Raw genomic sequence first — 21,636 nt, 5'->3', positions numbered from 1 at the left:
AGATAGTGTCTCTTGTGCTGACCTCCTTCTTTAATGACACTCACCCCCGCCCAGCCGATTATTGGATTCTGCTCCAGTGTTGCAGGAGTGAACAGTGGACTAGCGAGGGTAGCCAGAACTTCTAGGAGTTGCTGCCTTTCCATTACAGGTCAGTGTCTTTATGAGCAGGTTCCATGGGCTAATCGTTTGACCGTTTTCGTGTCTCTCCACGCTCATCCGTGCCATGTGCTCCCGGTCTGCTTAGAAATTTAGGCCACGGCTTTACTGTGCAGCTAGGTCCCGATGTTGGTGTGCGGCCAAATGGGATGCGGTACGTGTCTCCTTACTCCCAACCCACAGGGAGAATGTTCCAGTAGCTGAGCAGGACGTCTGAGGGTCTGAGTGTGCCCAGAGAAGATGTTTTTTTCTCTCTTGGGTGAAAAGCACAGGGTCAGTGAGTCCATTCGCTCTGCAGGTTAGGCCACGCCCCCGAGTATGGCAAAAGATTTTTGTCAAAAGTTAAACACTTGTCCTACAGACAATATACAGTACAAGTGTTCCTGCTGCATGACCCTAAAAACTAAAGCTTCACAGTGCAGAACCCACCTAAACCATATACCGGTGTTCCTGCTGTGTGACCTTAAAAACTCAGGCTTCACAGTGCAGAACGCACCTAAACCATTATCAGGGATCGAGAACACATTAACAGTAGATTAGGGAACTTGGATCATAGAATATCCATACTAGGACAATTATCCAATTTACTGATACAATTATGGCCTTCAAACACATTGGGTTACACATTCATTCAAACCTTATTTGACAGGGTTCTTTGTCATATAAAAAAAAACGAGTTTACATCTTAAATGAACACACTTACCCCAACTCTGAGCAGACAAAAGCACAGAGACACACTGAGGGATAAGAATAAAAGTTTCTTACCAGCTGGCTTTGTCCTGATTATGGGTCTGTACAGTCTGTCTGTTCAAGAGTAAGTCAGGTCAGAGGTTCTGGTCACTCGGCCCCTGTTCCAGGTGTCAGCTGTCATCGGACAACACTGGTACCGATCTGATGACCTCGTTGCCAGGTGCCAAATTGGTAGATATGATAGTGTGGTGGAAGTCCAGTATTCCTATATTTTGGATCGGTGGGCCTTGGCAGTAGACAGTTATCAATTTAACATTCTGTATACATACTTCTGTCTTGCTACAAATATAGTTCATGACAGTTGTGCAATAAGTACTTCCTACATATGAAAGTATCTGTTTTTCATAACTCTGCTGACAAAGATGGAATTTAGCCCGTAACCAACATGTATAAATATATTTGACTGTCCAGCTGCATGCACTAATACGGAACTAGGAATCAGACATGGACAACCGCAGAAATTACCCAAGCAATTTTACTGGAAACGTATGCAAATAACATGGGAGGTTTGTGCAATTTATAGTTCATGATGTAACATCCAATCATATCGAAGGAACCCCACGTGGCTCCAAGACAACCCACTCATTTCATCCACCACCTGATGGCCAATCACAGATGACCGGAGGATGGAAGAATTGCAAGATGCTTATCCAATAATTAAACAATACGTTGTATGCATGTAATCTTTGACCTGCCCAGATGGGCGGATTTGTTAAACTCTTAAAATAGGCTACACGCCGATCATTAAGGTTAGAATTGAGGAAGCTATGCATGCTGAACCTCGTGTCAGTGTGAAAAACTTCTTATGCGCATTATCAATTCAGAATTAATATGGAGGGCTGTAAACATTCCAAATTGAGTAAGCCGTGATTCCGCAAAGGAATTCTACGACAGTGGCACCCCAGATGGGACTGTGATCGACAGGTTCCATAGAATTCGGACAGAAGACACGGACATATGCGACCTTGGACTTGGTGGGCCCAAAATATCATCAGAACACGGTGAGATAAATTAATTATCTATACCTGTGTGGCTAAGTTCAGGCTCGCCCATGTGCCGTGCCAGGCCGAATGATTTGGACCCGATCGACAGGTACTTCTTTAAGTCTCGATCACATGATAAGAACCTGTCATAAGATATAAAGGAATGTTTACATGCCTGTCGTTTTGAGAGTACTGGTCGGTTGGCAAGGTCAGTGAATTGCTTTAAGGGAGAGGAAGTCCCCGCAGGGGCCCCCTGCTCGGGTCAGGTTTGGAGTCTAAAACCTTAGAGTCAGGGGGGGCCTGACGGAGTAGTTTGACTAGGTGGTCCTGCTCTGGTCAGGTTTGGAGTCTAAAGCCTTAGAGACAGGAAACGGTCAAACGTCTGGACAGACAACGCTGCTCCGTTAGAGTCTGGTAATAGACCTAGGAGGGGGGCCTGCCAGACAGTATCCCGAGGGGCAGTTTAGACTAAGCCAGCCGTACTGGCGCTCTGTCTATTTGTCTGTTTGTCTGTGGTATGAGAATACCACACATGTCTTGCCCAAATTGCAAAAAAGGATTGTTATTGACGAAAAGTACCCTCGGATGGGTCAGAATAATTCCTACCCTGCCCACCGCTGTGGTTACGGTCCACTATTTGAGGATGGTGGTCCACAAATATTTGTTTATGGTTTAAATGTCCACGAGTAGATCCCTCCGTCTGAGGGTAGATTGATAAACTGTGTAGCGACAGAAATGCTAGAGACTCTAGGGCGGGGCATATTATGTCCGGCGTCTGAGGAGACTTTTATAATCATGTTGTTATATAGGAATAGTTTGTTTGTCTGTCATATAGAAGTAGTATCAGTCCTGCTCAACTGTGCCCGTAATTGTTTAGAGAAAAAAAAAAAAAAAAGCTGCAAACTTCATTTAAAAAGAGGAAGTGGAACTCTTAATAGAAGCGGAGCAATTCTTGCGCTGTAACATTTGTTAGTTATTTAACTAATATTGGATGTTAAAACTACTAGTATGTCTTGTTATGTAACCTAATCTTTGTCATACGCCCGTCATAAATGTAAAAAGTTATATGCCACTCACATCCTGAGGGGGCTCTTAAGAATACAGACTGCGTAGCCCCACCATGCCCACAAGAAAATACATCTATGTTAGCAGTCCCCAATTCAATTGTAACCACATACAATGTTAGGTGGTCACCGCTGTGACAGAAGTTACAACATAATCTATGTGATTTATGCATTAGACGTTAGAATTTCTCTAAGTGTCAGAAAAGAGGAAGTGAAGGTGGGCTGCAATGGCGTCTGTATTAATATACAAAGACACCAGCTTAGTGAATAGAGAGAATTGCAGTACATTACCAATCAGATGGAGATGCCCGGCATCTAAGACTGCATCTGCCCGGTCGCCGGAAGTCTGACAAAAATTGTTGTAAAAGTAAAAATTAGCCACGTACTCCCGTTATCTCCCTTATAATCCTGTCGCTGGGCTGTCACATGAGTAAGAGACCTAAAAAGAGGAAGTTACTTGCCCTGTAGTCCCAGCACAAGTAACGTATATTCACAGACAATATAAAATAGATAAATAAACTACAGTAGAGAAGCCAAGGAATAGGAAACAAGGAGGTAAGGATAAGGCCAGGTTTCCACAGGAGGAACGGGGCAGATTGACCCGTAATTTGTAAAATGTAAATTGTGTGATGCATAAGACTTTATCTTTATTGAGTTGTGATGTGTACCCAAGGACTGCCAAACATTGAATGAGGGAATAAGGAAGTAAGTGATTAGCCACACTCAGAGGGGTGGAGCTAGATGATGCAAGAACACGTCTCTTATCCAAGGAGGGGGTAAGAATCATAGATAGCCAGAAGAAAAGGTTTGTTTTTTCTCCTGTCCCAAACTCAGCTTTCCACGGTTCCTGACAAATTATGGGACACCTACAAGACAGGCATAGGGAAATTGAATATACCCACCATGATAATATACACGAGACCCAGATACACACCCCTGGGTCAAACAGTATCCCCCTAGATAAAAAAAAAAAAAAAGAAGGGTGAAGGGTCAGCCACACATGTTAGGTGCTGTGTGCTGATGCTTTGGAAAAAACTGCCAACCGGCCACAATTTCACTGTTAATTTCTCTTGCAGAAGGCTGTAGGGCCTGGAGGCCTCCAAGGACTAACCAAGTTCTGCAGGCCATACCTGTACATACACCCGTTGCCAAATTCCGCACCTTTCTGGACCTTGTTTCATACTGCCACCTATACGACAGTATTGACACAAAAGCACGGAGGACAACCACAGCCATGAGGGTGGATCCAGTGACTTGAGGAGCTCCCTCATCTGCTTTTGCAGTGGCAGCAGTACAGGCAATGGTTGACAAATCTTCTAAGTTGGTATTGGACTACCCCCTAGTGGTCCACTTGCCAAATGACACCCAGAACATACTCATGCAAGTGCAACCCAAGCACTTAGCTCTGGCCTATTAGATCCGACTACAATGTGCTCTTTCCATGCCTCCCCCAATATTGCTCTGAGCTTCCCAATGTTGTAATACCTTGGATCCGGCTACTCTTCTTTTAATCAGGTATTCCTGGGGGGAGGGGAGGCATAGGTGATTTGAGTATGGCGGATCAGCTATTTTTTAAATAGCATTATTGTAGTGATGTACACACTGTTAATGATGCATATTTTGAGTTTTCTTTTGTAGATGGTATCAGGGTGAGGATTGATGATTCCGAACCAGATATGCAGAGGTCACACAACAAGATGTCCTAAACGCAGAAGCTCTGCCTCCGCATGTCTCAGGGCAAGAAGCGGAACCGGAGGCCCTCACTGGGGCGTGTGGAGTGGTAGAAGGTAAGTCGGCAACTTTTTACACTGACTCCTGGAATGCATTTGGCATAGCTCATGATTATGGCTCAATATGGAAGGCCAGACAGCTTGTTATCTCAGTAGGACAGCCAATTAAGAATGGTGCAGCGGTGCAGGGTCTCATGGAAACCCTACTACTACTACCTGGCAATGGAGAATCCACACCGATTTCTACAACGGAGAAGCGAGAGATGACACCCTCGCCGACAACACAGCAAAGGCAGCGGCCCTCAAGCCGTGGAAGAAAGAAGAATAGATACTGACAGCATGAGTCAGTGATAAGACTTTGGACTTTGATAAAACCTTTGGACTTTGATAAAACCTTTGGACTTTGATAAGACTTTGGACTTTGATAAGACTTTGGACTTTGATATGTCAAGGACTTTACAGTTACAAGTCAACGAGGAAAGAAAGCAGATGGGCTAAAATACGGGAGCGACAGCACAGGACGGCGTATGGCGAACAATCAACAGAACTTGCCTACAGAGGTCCCTGTTCCCCATGATGGCCCAGCTGGTATACAGAATCAAAAGCAGCGATGACGGCGACACTGAACAAGAATGGGTGACACCTGGGTTCTCTGTAGCTGCTGCATCATTTGTCCAGTTAGCATGATCTTTGCCATATGCGAGTCCGGACAGAAGTAAGGTGGCCATATAACACTTGCCTTGACCACTCTACCCATTTCAGAGATTGCCAATTTGACCACATTCAGCTCACACCTGTTGGGGAGTATGAATATGTGCTTGTTGTTGCTCGAGTCTTTTTCAGGTTGGAGGCCCACCCGGATACTAAGGTAAATGAGCAGATAACCACACAGAAATACATGAATGAGGTAATGTGCAGATATGGGGTACCAGAAGTAATTGAGTCGAACAAAGGTACACACTTCACAGGTGAAATAATGCAACACATCATGTCTGTTTTGGGTATATTTCAGGCTTTTCACACACCCTACCATCCACGGAGTAGGGGGAAAGTAGATACGAAAGGCAATAGAGAAAATGGGTAAATTTTGAATTGAGTGTCTTTCATTAGTTTTTCTTTTTCTTAGGAGGATACATGCCACAGTAGCTGAATTTGGGGAATGATTTTCTTGTTAATTTTGTCATAGGCCTCTCCAAGGAATTGTTAGTAATGCATTCTGCAGTCTCTGCTTTTCCCCAGGTCCTACAGATGAGTGTCACAATCTAAAACCAGGTGACAGGGTCTATGTGGAAAAGTTTAAGAGAGAAACCCTGTTTGAATGTCCCTACCAGATGTTGTTCACCACCCCAACTGCAGTCAAGCTCAAAGGAAAACCCACTTGGATCCACACTTCGCACTGAAAAAACTAATGATCCTTACATGCTATAATGTGGTACAATTCCTCTAACACACACCTTTGACTACTGTACACTAGCTCCCTGTTTCAGAACAAATTAATACAATCAAATGTGCAATATGAAGCCTACACTGAGGGTGAGAATCTAACACTGCATCGTGCTAAGAGAGACGTTGACGCTCCAGGTGGTAACTTTGATCCACATGTACACATAGATGTAATAGGAGTGCCAAGGGGGGAGCGAGATTAATTTAATTCTAGAGATCAGGTTAAAGCAGGTTTTGATTCCTCATTTGCTTTTGTCACTGTTAATAATAATGTAGATTGGATGAATTATATCTCTTACAATCAGCAGAGGTTTGTAAACTACACCAGAGATGCTTTGCAAGGGTTAGCTAACCAGTTAGGGCCCACTGCATCCATGGCGTTCCAAAATAGAGTGGCCGTGGATATGATTTTCGCAGGAAGAGGTGGGGTATGTAATTTCCTGTACGTGTATTCTCCCTTTAATGTGACCAATGTTTCCCTTGTTTGAAAAAGATGAAGAGCCAGTTCCGATAATGCCAACCAGGTACGTTACCAGAAGAATGGAGAAATGTACCAGTACTGCGCCTGCCTCAGTCTCATAAGATGGACTGTCAGTGGACTTCCCATTTGCCTAGGGAAAGTGCAGAAGACCTTAGGTTCCGGCGAGGGCACACCCTGTGGGGTGTTAACTCGTACAGATAGAGGGTATGGATGCCCGGAAATAAGCCCAGGGAATCCATGGCCTCCTTCTGAGGTGAGGTAGGGATCCCTCCCCTTTTAGGAGTAGGGACTTACGGGCAGTGGGAAAACCCTGACGCAAGGGTGAGGCGAACTGGACGTGTTCACCATTAGGACTATCTCCAGGAGGGACATTGGTGTGGGTGAAGATTAAGGAGTCCCACGCCGTGCGTACCTGTGCACGCTATTAGTATTGTAACATTATGCTAGAGCGAGAAGAGAGGCTCCTGGTGATAGTTTTGATCTACACGTATACATTGACATCATAGGATAGCCAAGGGGGGTACCTGACAAGTTTTAAAAATTAGAGACCAAGTTAAAACTAGATTCGAGTCCATTTTCCCGATCATTAGGGTAAATAAATGTTGACTGGATTAATTATGTTTATTATAATTAACAGCGGTTTATAAATTATACTAGAGACGCCTTATAGGGACTAGTCGACCAATAGAACCTACCTCGACTACGACTTTTCAAAATAGAATGGCACTAGGTACGATTTTAGCCAAAAAAGGGAGTGTCTGTAAGATGATAGGGGAGACTTGTACCTACATTCCAGACAAAACGTGACCCACAGGTAAAAACGCAGTTGCCATTAAGAAGCTGACCGCACTAACTAAAAAGAGCTAACCTTAGTCTGTTTTCCTCAGTTAGGTACCTAACAGGAGAAGGGAAAAATATATAGTAAAATAAGTTTTGGAACATTGTGTATTTAGAACACTGTGATAGGGTTTTGCTAAGATTTTGCTTTATTTTATCTGCAGTGCACTCTGCTCATGTCCACGCAACATACCGGTGTTACAACGCCCCTGGTCCTGTTACCTTGCCGCCTCTGGAAAAGGGAAGTGGGAATAATCAGCTTGTAGCTCTTTCCTTCCAGACTAATATATATGATAATGCACTTACTAATAAGACAGGGGTTCAGTCATGTTGATCAGTTATTAGATAGTCCTGATTTTGCACTCTTGTTGATGAATCGAGGTAACGTCAAGAAGGCGGGGTTCTATACAAGTTATGCAGTGTTTACCTGAGATAGTAAAAGTCGCACCTCTCCTAACCTAATTATGGTTGTCACCTTTATAGTCATTCTAATTTCTGTTTGTCGTTGCATACAGTGTATTCCGACCCTGATGACTGCCTGGTCCACCTGTCCCACTACGACGTCCAACAAAAAGCCCACTGTCAGCGCAACCGTCGTCATCATGGATCCAGAATGTGATGATGTCGAACCATCCTATACCCCCATGGCAGTAGTAGGCCCAGTCGTCTACAAAACAATGCGAGTCTAGGGTCAGCGGTGGGGGATTGGGGTGGGACGGAGCAGGGCGAGTTTAGTGAAACAGATAGTTTCAAGGGGGGTCTGTGGTGGAAGTCCAGTATTCCTATATTTTGGATCGATGGGCCTTGGCAGTAGACAGTTATCAATTTAACATTCTGTATACATACTTCTGTCTTGCTACAAATATAGTTCATGACAGTTGTGCAATAAGTACTTCCTACATATGAAAGTATCTGTTTTTCATAACTCTGCTGACAAAGATGGAATTTAGCCCGTAACCAACATGTATAAATATATTTGACTGTCCAGCTGCATGCACTAATACGGAACTAGGAATCAGACATGGACAACCGCAGAAATTACCCAAGCAATTTTACTGGAAACGTATGCAAATAACATGGGAGGTTTGTGCAATTTATAGTTCATGATGTAACATCCAATCATATCGAAGGAACCCCACGTGGCTCCAAGACAACCCACTCATTTCATCCACCACCTGATGGCCAATCACAGATGACCGGAGGATGGAAGAATTGCAAGATGCTTATCCAATAATTAAACAATACGTTGTATGCATGTAATCTTTGACCTGCCCAGATGGGCGGATTTGTTAAACTCTTAAAATAGGCTACACGCCGATCATTAAGGTTAGAATTGAGGAAGCTATGCATGCTGAACCTCGTGTCAGTGTGAAAAACTTCTTATGCGCATTATCAATTCAGAATTAATATGGAGGGCTGTAAACATTCCAAATTGAGTAAGCCGTGATTCCGCAAAGGAATTCTACGACAATAGATATTGGTATCTATTGCTACGGTGTGACTAAAAAAAGAGCAATTTTGTTGTGTTTTTCTTTTCTGACAACGTTCATCGAGTGGGGTAAATATTGCATCACTTTGATAGGTTGGACTTCTATGAACGTAGCAATACCAAATATATTTTAAGGTTTTTTCTTATTTAGATTTTTTTATTATAAATATAAGAAAATGTTTTTGTTTTTTTTTTTAACTTCTATTACCTTTTTTAATAATTAAGATTTATTTAAAGTGATTTTTACATTTTGTAGTCCCCGTAGGAGACATGAACTTGCAATGGTTTGATCAGTCTTGCACTATGATGTATTGCTATGGTATTACATAATACCATGAACCAGCAGGCAATCTATCATGCCATGACATATTTTCAGAAGGCCCCCTAGCTGCCATGGCAACAGGTCTCATTTCGGGGGGCCAAATTGATGGTAGCATTTGAAGTCTAACAGTCACAATCATTTGATTGCAGCTATTTCCCATGAAGTGACAGCTGTAAGAGACAGCTGGCAGCTGCATTGTATGGAGCAGGATCGACCCCCGATGACTCTACATACAAACCCTGAATGCACAGTATGCAATTGGGGTTACAGATACAATATATTGCAATTATTAAGCATTATATTGTAGAAGAGATCAAACGATTGCAATTCAAAGCCCATATGGGAACTAAAAAAATGTAGATAAAAAAAATAAGGTATCATATTTAAAAATATATATATATTAGTAGTATACCGTCCATACCTTATATCAAGCCGCCCACTTTTGGAAAGTGACAGGTGCCATGCCCCCTTCCCATGACCTTTGACCCTTCATCCCTTCGGCGCACCACCTGACCGTCATTTGACCCCCTCCCCCCCTTCGGCGCACCACCTGACCGTCATCTGGTGGGTGGTGGACCCATCCGCATTCCAGGCCTGTGACGTATCATGAGACACACTTTAGAATACAGTGTGTGTCATGATAATCAAGGGCCTTATTATATGTATAACTTGACTTGATTTTATGTACCATTCAAGTCGCCTTATGAGTATAAGGGGTTAATATATAGAATGCATTACCATCCGTTAACAGTCTTTTCGGCATTGCCACCCCCATCCTAATAAGCCTTTTATGTATAGGCTAGCAGTGAGCATGCTATAGAGAACACAAAGTAGCCAAAATGCAAAGTTTTATAAAGCTTTATTGAGTGCCCAGAATATATAAACGATGCGCTGTAAAAAAAATACAGAATATAGAGTTATTACATAAAGGAATGCATAAGAATGATTACATAGATATGTATAACACTGTATAATGTTACCAGATATATAGTTACATTTTTACAATCCTTTACAAAGTTAACCACGACATGGGAAGCAGCAGTGTCGGTCGCTTTTTAGGCAGCAAGCTCCCCTGTGTTATTCCGTGTGGGGTTGGGGAGAAAGACAGGATTTTGTTTTGGGGGGTACCAGGTGCAAAGCCGGGGTCCGAGCCTGTTTTCAAATCCTGGAGAATTTCTCTAGTACTGTGGCTGCCAATGACCGTAGAAGGCATATTAACTTCGGCCAATGATCGCATAAAAATGTCCAAGCCCAGAGGGTGATTTTTCTTGGTAGCGCTAATGCTCTGCGTAGCATGACAGATCAAGTCCAAAATGTTTGACCCATTAACCGGCTCCCCTTTATAAACAAACTCGTCGCACAAAGTCCACGATGTAATATCACCATGCTGCGACAGTCTGTTTAGCAAAAGCTCAGCATTTTTTTTGAACCGTGGATTGACATGGCTTACAATTTCATGAACAGCATTTCTATTATCAGGAGAGGTATTTGACAATTGCTGATGATCAGTTTCACCCATGACTACAAGGTTTAAAGTTGCTAGCTCTTTTGCGTCCTGTTTAGCGTGTACCAAGTATCTTTGTAAAACAGCTGTGTATTTTTTAATTTTCACATCATCAGGAATGTCACTACGTTGTAAAATTGAGCTAATTTCATCATCAAGGCGATGAATAGCCATCTGCGGTATGTTTGGTGTCATTGTAGCGGATTGTCTTATCTTGTTTAGTTCGTGTTTAGGCACCAAGTACATTTTCTCTGCATGCTCCATTATCGATTGGTAAGCAGACTCGTAATTATTGGGATTGCAAAACCCAAGAGTGAACCTATAAAACCGCCGGCCTGATTCACTATACGCTTCTTTTTCTTAACAGTCAGTGTTTTATCACCCAGACGCCTTATAGCACACCGCCATTTTTTAGTATCTTTTTCTGACGAGCTTTTAGAGGTATCCTACCTTTTAAAATATTTAATGCGATCTCAGCTATGGCTGTAATCAGATCGCTGCTCGCGTCACGTAAAATAGATTTTCTAACGGCCGGTTTCGCTTTCACCAGGCTTTTTAAGAGAGCCCAATTACAACGTATTCTCTCAGACATCCTGTCGGCCCAATGCGCACAGAATAAAATAAGTCGCAAAAAAGACAAACTCACTTTTTAGAAGCATTTTTCTTGGGGATATACACAGCTGGTAAAGCAGGAGGAAACAAACCTGTTCTCAAGCGGTGCTCCTCAGACGTATTGGCTCTTAAGTCAACTAGCAGATATCCGTAAGGAGCACTTGTGGCATCCTCAAAAGCTTCTAAGAAGAAGCGCGTCTGACCCGGATACATCTGTCTAGCCAACGTGACAATTTAAAGTTTATCACGAGGATTTTTAAATAACACCATATAATTAGTATTCAGATTTATAGTACGGCTTTTTTTACCTTGACAAAATATGTTCTGCACAAGGTACAAAATGCTCAGATTTCTGTGGTGTACATGCTTGATAAACGCTTTCTTTATTTCGTTGCTCCCGCTGGCACTCTCCATGAGATCATCAACAACGGTCAAATTTACCTTATCAGGAGGGAATAAGTCATCATCTATAAAAGTCTGAGGTAGTCCTTCTATAAATGTAATGCTAGAAAAAGAGGCGGAAAGTTCGTCATAAAGCGGCTGCGAACACGAATGAAAAAAGACGATGTTGGTGGGGATATGAGATATATGCGTTACAGAGTTATATAACAGTTGCTTAACAAAGTAACTTTTCCCGGAGTTAGACGGACCTGCTAAAATACAAGAGAAGGGGTGTTGCAATCGTGTGTCCATCATGCAACCGTTAACACCCATGAGGTTATATTGTGAATTCGTCAAATAGTCGCCTCCTCACACGATCTTGCGGATTGCGTGGCGTTAATGCTGAGTCGATCCGGTAGTACGTATTCCTTACAGATCCTAGTTAGGAGAAGAAGCAGTTACCCCCAATATATAATTACGCCAACACGCCACAAAATCAAACAATATTACGGGTTTGCGTGTATTTGCATACTATATGATCTAATAACCGTAAGGGAGAGTTGTAAAATCATCTAGTAGATACTGCTTTGTATAAACACACCTCTGTGTTTTTTGTAGCGGCCTTGTTTCGATGTCCCAATACTTTTTATTTCTCACGAAGCAGGGCTGCTCTATGGTGATGGTCTTTTGTGTTTCAGGGTCGCTGTTACGAGGATAATCCAGAACCAGATCTTTCAGACTGTCAAAATTTATGACTAGAGATGAGCGAGCACCAAAATGCTCGGGTGCTCGTTACTCGAGTCGAACTTTCAGTGATGCTCGAGAGTTCGTTTCGAGTAACGAACCCCATTGAAGTCAATGGGCGACTCGAGCATTTTTGTATATGACTGGTGCTCCGCTAAGGTTTTCATTTGTGAAAATCTTAGCAAATCACCAAAGTCAGGTAAAAAACACAGAAATGAATAGGGCAGGCGAGGAGCAACATGCAGGGCTGCATTTCGGGCTCCGAGGTCTCACTATTAAGCCACAATATTGGCAAGAGTGAGACCCCCCCCCCCCACTGTCAGAATAACGATCATTCTCCTCTGCCACAGCTGTAACAGCTGTGGCAGAGAAGAACGATGTTAGCCCATTGAATTCAATGGAGCCGGCAATACAGCCGGCTCCATTGAAAGCAATGGGCTGCCGGCGAGCGCCGGATGAATTTTCGGGAAGGGCTTAAAAATATAAGCCTTTACCTGAAAATCATCCTAAAATGTGTAAAAAAAAAAAAAAAAGTCAGCATTAAGATTGTTCTGCTCTGCCACAGCTGTAACAGCTGTGGCAGAGAAGAACGATGTTAGCCCATTGAATTCAAACTCCAACATGGGCGGCTCAGTCATATAATTTTTGTAAACAATTTTTATACGTTTCAATGCTCATTAAAGCATTGAAACTTTCACCTGAACCAATTTTTATTTTAACTGGGCTGCCTTCAGGCGTAGTTACCAATTAAGCCACATTAACCAAAGCGATTAATGGGTTTCACCTGCCCTCTTGGTTGGGCATGGGCAATTTTTCTGAGGTACATTAGTACTGTTGGTACACCAATTTTTTGGGGCCCTCGCCTACAGTGTAATCCAATTAATTTTTTGCCCACCTGCATTAAAGCTGACGTTAAATCAGCTGTGATGGGCAATGCAATGGGATATATTTATGTACCGCCGGTGGCTTCCTGGCACCCACCCATGCTGTGGGTCCACAGGGAGTTGTAACTGCATGTGTCCACTTCTAAAGAACCCCAGTGTGACTGGGGCATGCAGTGTGGGCCGAAGCTCACCTGCATTTAATCGGACGTTACCTCAGCTGTGATGGGCACTGCAATGGGATACATTTGTGTACAGCCGGTGGGTTCCAGGGAGCCACCCATGCTGTGGGTGCACACGGAATTCCGATTGCGGAGTTGTACCTGCCTGTGACTATTTATAAAAAAACGCGGTCTGACTGGGGCATGCAAACACCTTGACTGAATGAATAGTGTGTGGCACATAGGTTCCCCATTGCTATGCCCACGTGTGCAGCTCCTGATGGCGGTGGCACAGGATTATATTTCTCATTGCTTCTGTACAGCATTGTGGGCTATCGCCCCGCCCCTTTTAAAGAGGGTCGCTGCCTAGCCGTGCCAACCCTCTGCAGTGTGTGCCTGCGGTTCCTCCTCATGGCAGACGCACTTATAAATAGACATGAGGGTGGTGCGGCTATGAGGCCAGCGTGTGGCATGAGTGCAGCTGAAGGCTGCGCAGGGACACTTTGGGGTGCCCTGTGGACACTGGGTCGTGTGCGCGCGCGCGGGGGGGGGGGGGGGGGGGTTGGGCAGCATGTAACCCAGGAGAAGTGGCAGCGGAGTGTCATGCAGGCAGTGATTGTGCTTTGTTGGAGGTAGTGTGGTGCTTAGCTAAGGTATGCATTGCTAATGAGGGCTTTTCAGAAGTAAAAGTTGTTGGGAGGGGGGGGCACTCTTGCCGCTATTGTGGCTTAATAGTGGGACCTGGGAACTTGAGATGCAGCCCAACATGTAGCCCCTCGCCTGCCCTATCCGTTGCTGTGTCGTTCCCATCACTTTCTTGAATTGCCCAGATTTTCACAAATGAAAACCTTAGCGAGCATCGGCGATATACAAAAATGCTCGGGTCGCCCATTGACTTCAATGGGGTTCGTTACTCGAAACGAACCCTCGAGCATCGCGATAATTTCGTCCCGAGTAACGAGCACCCGAGCATTTTGGTGCTCGCTCATCTCTAATCAGGATGTATGAGACAGCCGGTCATAATGTGTCAAACTTCAGCTAGTGTTACGCTAGACAACGCACCTGTCAGAAGGGCTCAAACTTACTTAGCTACTGTCACGCTAAATTAGCCATATGTCTAATATCCTAAATGCTTCATTCGGCAACACAATGTACCTTTGTAAATGCTATGCTACTAAGTTGAATATAGCATTCCATGTTCTGGCTCATTTTAAAGCTGGATAGCGAAATCAAAATGTGATAGATACTTTATTAAAAAAAAAACAGAAAGTGATTAAAATGTCCAGGTTTCTACGTACTGTAATCAGGTGATTTAAATCTACGAGTGGTAGAATCAAGGCGGCCTAGATTTATAAAAAGTTAGGAGGTAATTAAACCGCTGCATCCCCATCCTTGATGCATAATTACCACTATGACCGCTTCACGGGATGCACGTCGGTTACAGCGCCAATATTTTACACAATCAAGCGCCGGTTCTTATGCCGGAATTCAAAAATTGCATAAGGCACTTAACGGGATAAACCAACGCAAAATTACAGAATGGCTGCAAAAGATTAATTGTTATAGCCTTCACAAGCCGATCAGAAAGAAATTTGCTAGAAACAAAATAATTGCTGCTGATATAGATTTGCTCTGGGAATCTGACCTCGTGTGTTTAATGCAATACTCTAAAGAAAATTATGGCATAAAATACGTTTTAACGGTTATAGATGTTTTATCAAAATATGCATGGTGCGTCGGGTTAGCATCTAAATCGGGGTCAAGCGTCGCAAGAGCCTTCGAGCTGATATTTGAGAATAGCGATCGTGTACCTCGAAAAATACGCACCGATCGCGGGAAAGAATTCATGAATCAACACATGAAGCGCGTTTGTAAAATATACAACATACACCATTACTTTACGAGCAACAACGTAAAGGCTGCGGTGGTTGAACGTTTTAATCGCATTTTAAAATCACGAATGTGGCGTTATCTCATCCATCATAACACATTTCGCTATATCGATATTTTACCAGCACTGGTATACAGTTATAATCGAACTTACCACCGTATTATCCGATGCCGACCTGTGGATGTCACGAAAAAGAACTCCTTAACAATTTGGCGAAATATCTACAGCGATATTCTGAACTCAAAGCATGAAAAGACTTCTTTAAAAATAGGCGATCATGTGAGGATTTCTCAACATAAAGGAACATTTACGAAAGGCTATGAGCAAACTTACACTGATGAAAATTTCGTCATAGAGTCTATTAATACGCGATTTCAAAAACCGCTATATAAATTAATCGACCTGAGCGGCGAAGCTATAGAGGGGTCGTTTTATAAAGAGGAAATACAGCAGGTACCCGCTGATGAGAACCGCGTCTACAGGATCGAGAAAATATTAAAGTAAAAGGCGCATCCATGGAACGGAGCATTATTTTGTGAAGTGGCTCGGGTACCCTACAAAATTTAACAGCTGGGTCTCTGAAAATCAACTGTCACCCACATAGAGCATGGAGTCGGGCTCGTTTTATATAACTCTTCCTAGTAATGCGTCGTCCAGAATCTACCCCGAAAACTCAATTTCTACTTACACTACGAAACTAGCGAAGCCGATTCACCTCTCGGGCGCTTACGATGTGGCGCTAACCGAAATTCAGTACCCGCACACATGGGACACGATTGCGGCGACCGAGGGAAACTTTTTCGTCGCTAAACATGGCAGTACATACCATGAATATTTTGTCAAGTCTGGATTTTATGCCTTGCTATTAGATTTGACGCGTGCAATAAATGACAGAATTGAGGCTTTAAAGCTAACAAACGAGGTCTTTAAGCTACGCTATGATGAAGTAAAAAGAATTGTTACAGTTACCGACTCGCCAACGCTACACTTTGCTCCGGGTCATAAGTTGTCCGTTCTGCTAGGTCTGCCTGAATATAACGCCGCTCTAGCTGGGAATATCCCGGACAAGAGGCGCCATTTTGCGGACATAAAAGGCGGCTTTTATACATTATATGTGTATACGGATATTATCAATCATCAGATTGTAGGAGATAGCTATGTTCAGCTATTAAGAACGGTAGAAATCAGTGGTAAAAACAGTGACATTGTCACAATTCACTACAATCGCCCCGATTACGTGCCTGTGTGTAAACAACATTTTGACATGATTACAATCTCGATTTTATCAGACCAGAACACGCCTGTTAAATTCAAGTACGGGAAAAGTATAGTGCGATTACACTTTAGACCGCGTAACGATTCACAGCATTAAAACATGTTGTCTCAGCGAGTGTACGGAGATCCTGCAGTCTACGTGAAACATTATTTGGCGCAGAGTGGAAACGGAAAAATAGACGGATTTCATGGAGATGAGTATATGAATGGCGCCGGAATTGGAGGTGTCTTCAGGTCACTCTTCCAAAGGGTCTTACATCTTTTCAGAAAAGGTCTAGAATTAGTAAAGCCTCATGTAAAGACGGCTGTCAAAAATATCGCTACAGACGCAGTCGGTTCTGTTTCGTCGGCTGTTTTGGACAGACTCAATCAGTCGCATCAAGAACAGCGCGGCTCTAGACTTGTTTCTGTTGTTAAAAAAAACCCGTAAAAGAAAAAGACGAATCATTGCACGATTTCACCCGCTCCTCATGGATAAGACTCCTTCACACAAAAGACAACGCCGTCAGAAACCCGCTAGACGCGCAGCAGACGACATCTTTTAATTCTCTAAAATGGCGTTCATACACGACGGTTCTGTAGAGTGCACCAAATCTGAGTTGGATATTTTCACCATACCGCCAACGCAGACAAGTATTGAAAAATCTTTATTTGTTGAAGTCCTGCCTATCGCAGCCCTCACTGACAACATGCCGTTGGAATTCTTCATATCAGGTAGCGGCGAATATTACTACGACTTAAATAACACCCTCCTGCACTTAACCTGTCGTATAGTTAAACAAGATAACACACCCATCCCCGATGGTGCACGTGTGGGATTTATTAATTACCCTGTAGCCACACTTTTTAATCAAGTGGACATCCCATTGGGGGATCGACTAATCTCACAATCCGATAATCTTTATAGCTATAGAGCGTTCATCGAGACAAGTTTAAATTATAGTGGTCAAACGCTCGCATCCCAATTTACAGCCGGCCTGTTTTACAAGGATTCGGCAGGTCACCACCATGAAAGGACACTCGACGGCCCAAATTTAGGCTTCGCTAAAAGAGCTGCAGCAACACAGCGCTCTAAAACTGTGGAGCTTCTGGGGCCTATTTATGGCGATATATTTAACCAACCGAAGCTTATCTTGAACGGTCTGGATTTAAAGATAAAACTGACAAGGAATAAAGACTCGTTCTGCTTGATGTCAGCAGACCCTGATGGATTTAAAGTTCAAATCCTTCATGCTTCAATTTTCATCAAGAGAGTACAAGTATCCCCAGCCGTCCGCATAGGACACAACCAGGCGCTACTAGCGACCACTGCTAAATATACTTTGGATAGGACGAGTCTCAAAGTCTTCAGCATAGCAATCGGTAGCCGTATAGCAACCCATGAAAATTTGTTCCTGGGGCAGATACCTAAAACTGTGATATTAGCCTTTGTGGACAATGAAGCCTTTAGCGGTAGCTTCCAAAAAAATCCTCTCTGTTTTCACCATTATTCCGCCGGACATGGAGCCTGGCACGCACTTCTTGCTTGTTAAAACTGGGAACCTGCGTGCGGAAGGTCGATTCTCAGTCCCTACCCCTCACACCGTTAACATGCTTGTCTATGCTTCAAGTCCCGCTATTCTGGAAATAAATCACAGAAGAGAAGTTCTGTACGATTACAATTAAATTATGAACACTCTTCAACTTACAAATCTCCTTAAATCCGATCCTTATACTTTGCGAATTTTTGCTGGCGTATACCCGAGTGACTTCCTACCCCAATTAAATGTGGATGAAAGACCATCGGCTTATATAATTAATACTGATGATTCAACTCAACGAGGACGACACTGGGTGTTAATTGTACTATGTGACTCGGAGAGAGCGGTCTTTTTTGATAGTTACGGCCTAGCACCGGATAGTCCCATTTTTCCCATGGCTTTTATAGGGTTTTTAAAAAGAAACTGCGCTAGGTACATATATCAGGATTACCAAATTCAGGATACTGACAGTGTTTTTTGCGGGCATTATTGTGTGTTTGTATTATATTACATAGCCCGTGGATTATCTTATGAGCGTATTTTACGTTTCTTTACGCCAAATTTTAAAAAAATGATGATTTTGTAAATCATTTTATAAAAAATAACTTTTGTGATACTAATTACCGATGTCAAATCCCTTGTGTTTTTAATATGGTCTGTGCATCTTTATATAATCGTTAGATACATGAAGTATAATAAATACAGATAGATACATGTGTTAAAGTATCCTTGTGTTTTTAATATGATCTGTGCATCTTTATATAATCGTTAGATACATTAAGTATAATAAATACAGATAGATACATGTGTTAACTGTTAACAGAGTAGTCTTTGATTCTAACTGTGTAATAATAGACAGCATCATTCATCACTATGCTGACAACCTTCCCGAGCTGGAACTAATTAGCTACTGGTTGTAAACACCGTAACTAATTCAAGCCCTGTCCCATTCATCGCCACACACCCACCTCCTGCGAGGCCTGAACATGAGTGATAGTCAGCTGATCACAGTAACGAGAGCTTCTTGAGGTCAGCAGACAGAAATCATTAGAGGTTGCCCCCAGCTAGTTCAAAGTGCCTCATTACACTAAAGCGACCTATTGAACTCTGCAAGAGGAATCATACCAAGACAGAGCTCGTAGCTAAATCGAAGTGATAAAGACTTTAATATGGAGTCAGACTACGCTATTCCATCCGTGCACGCTGCCAAACGATCACGTTATGAAGCTGAAATAGCTAATGTCATTCGACGCTGGGACTTTCCACAATCGTGCAAGAAAAACACGGAGCAACTGCGGGCCGCTCTACTCAATCACCAGAATATTATCAAATGGAACGATAAGCGCGAGCTGGTATATAAAAATGTCGTAATTCATGGAACCAATTTCCCCGTGCTGATCAGACATACGACGCAGAGTCACACCTTCGTGAGAAGAAGTATACCTTTGGGGTGGAACATTTTTATGCATGCAATAGCGGAGGCTAATGTACCTAGCGATGTCGCTGCAGACGCCAGTACTCACGAGTTGGTGGAATCTTTGAAAATGGATTTTTTAATAAAGTCCATGATGGATCTAAAACTTTAACTCGGAAAGACTTTTGTACTGTTGCTCCCCTCAAACATACGGAACTTGCTACATTATGCTACCCACAGACTGTCGCAGCATGGTGATATTACATCGTGGAATTTGCGCGACGAGTTTGTTTATAAAGGGAAGCCGGTTAATGGGTCAAACATTTTGGACTTGATCCGTCATGCTACGCAGAGCCATAGCGCTACCAAGAAAAATCACCCTCTGGGCTGGGACATTTTTATGCGAGCGTTCGCTGAAGTTAATATGCCTTCTACGGTCATTGGTAGCCACAGTAGTAGAGAAATTCTCAAGGATTTGAAAACAGGCTCGGACCCCGTCTTTGCACCTGGTACCCCCAAAAACAAAATCCTGTCTTTCTCCCCAACCCCACATGGAATAACACAGGGGAGCTTGCTACCTAAAAAGCGACCGACAACGCTGCTTCCCATGTCGTGGTTAACTTTGTAAAGGATTGTAAAAATGTAACTATATATCTGTTAACATTATACAGTGTTATACATATCTATGTAATCATTCTTATGCATTCCTTTATGTAATAACTATATTCTGGTTTTTTTTTTTTTTACAGCGCATCGTTTATATATTCTGGGCGCTCAATAAAGCTTTATAAAACTTTGCATTTTGGCTACTTTGTGTTCTCTATAGCATGCTCACTGCTAGCCTACACATAAAAGGCTTATTAGGATGGGGGTGGCAATGCTGAGAAGACTGTTAACGGATGGTAATGCATTCTATATATTAACCCCTTATACTCATAAGGCAACTTGAATGGTATATAACATCAAGTCAGCCTATACACATAATAAGGCCATTGATTGGGGGATGACTTGAATGGTACATAACATCAAGCCAAGCTATACATATAATAAGGCCCTTGATTGTCATGGCAAACACTGTATTCTAAAGTGTGTCTCGTCATACGTCACAGGCCTGGAATGCGGATGGGTCCACCACCCACCAGATGACGGTCAGGTGGTGCGCCGAAGGGGGGGGGCTGTCAAATGACGGTGAGGTGGTGCGCCGAAGGGATGAAGGGTCAAAGGTCATGGGAAGGGGGGGCACCTGTCACTTTCCAAAAGTGGGCGGCTTGACATGAGGTATGGACGGTATGCTACTTATATTTTTTCCAATTTCTCCCTTAATGCAATCTAAACAATAAAAAAATGTTAATGGTGTCAATGCATCCAAAAAAAGCTTGAGCTATCTAAGTATCACATTATTTATAGCACATGGTAAACTCTGTAAAAAATACAGAATGCCAGAATTGTGTTTTTTGCTCGGCCCACTTCCCAATAAGAATTGAATAAAGAGTGATCAATAAGTCATTTATGCCCCAAAATGGTAGCAATGAAGTTACATGTTGCTCCACAAAAACCAAGCCTTCACATAGCAACAGAAAAATCTAAAAAATTATCGGGCTCTGACTATGATAACAAAATGCAATCTACTTTTTAATAAAAGGGTTTTTAAAAGTAGTAAAACAAAAAAAACTGAACATTGTGTCATTGTAACGGTACTGATTTATAGAATTAAGGTAATGTCATTTTTAATACTATTTTGACAAAAGTATTGGGACACCAATCAATCCTGTGCTTTCAGGTGAAGGGGATATGCAAATTTTATGTGTGAGCATTAGGTATAAAGGAAAGTATTGCACAGGCATATCAAAGTACAGAGACCATCAGAAAGTAACGAGTTGTAGGATTAGAAGATTTCCATCAGGATGTGGTGGTGAGATGTCACGCGAACAACCAATCAGTATGGAATATCTCAGTGCTTTTGGGCCTTACAAAGTCCATTGTTGGCAATTTATTTGG

Source organism: Eleutherodactylus coqui, chromosome 7 (assembly GCF_035609145.1).
Source record: "Eleutherodactylus coqui strain aEleCoq1 chromosome 7, aEleCoq1.hap1, whole genome shotgun sequence".
In the NCBI taxonomy this organism is placed as follows: domain Eukaryota; kingdom Metazoa; phylum Chordata; class Amphibia; order Anura; family Eleutherodactylidae; genus Eleutherodactylus; species Eleutherodactylus coqui.
This window is presented reverse-complemented; position numbering follows the sequence as displayed.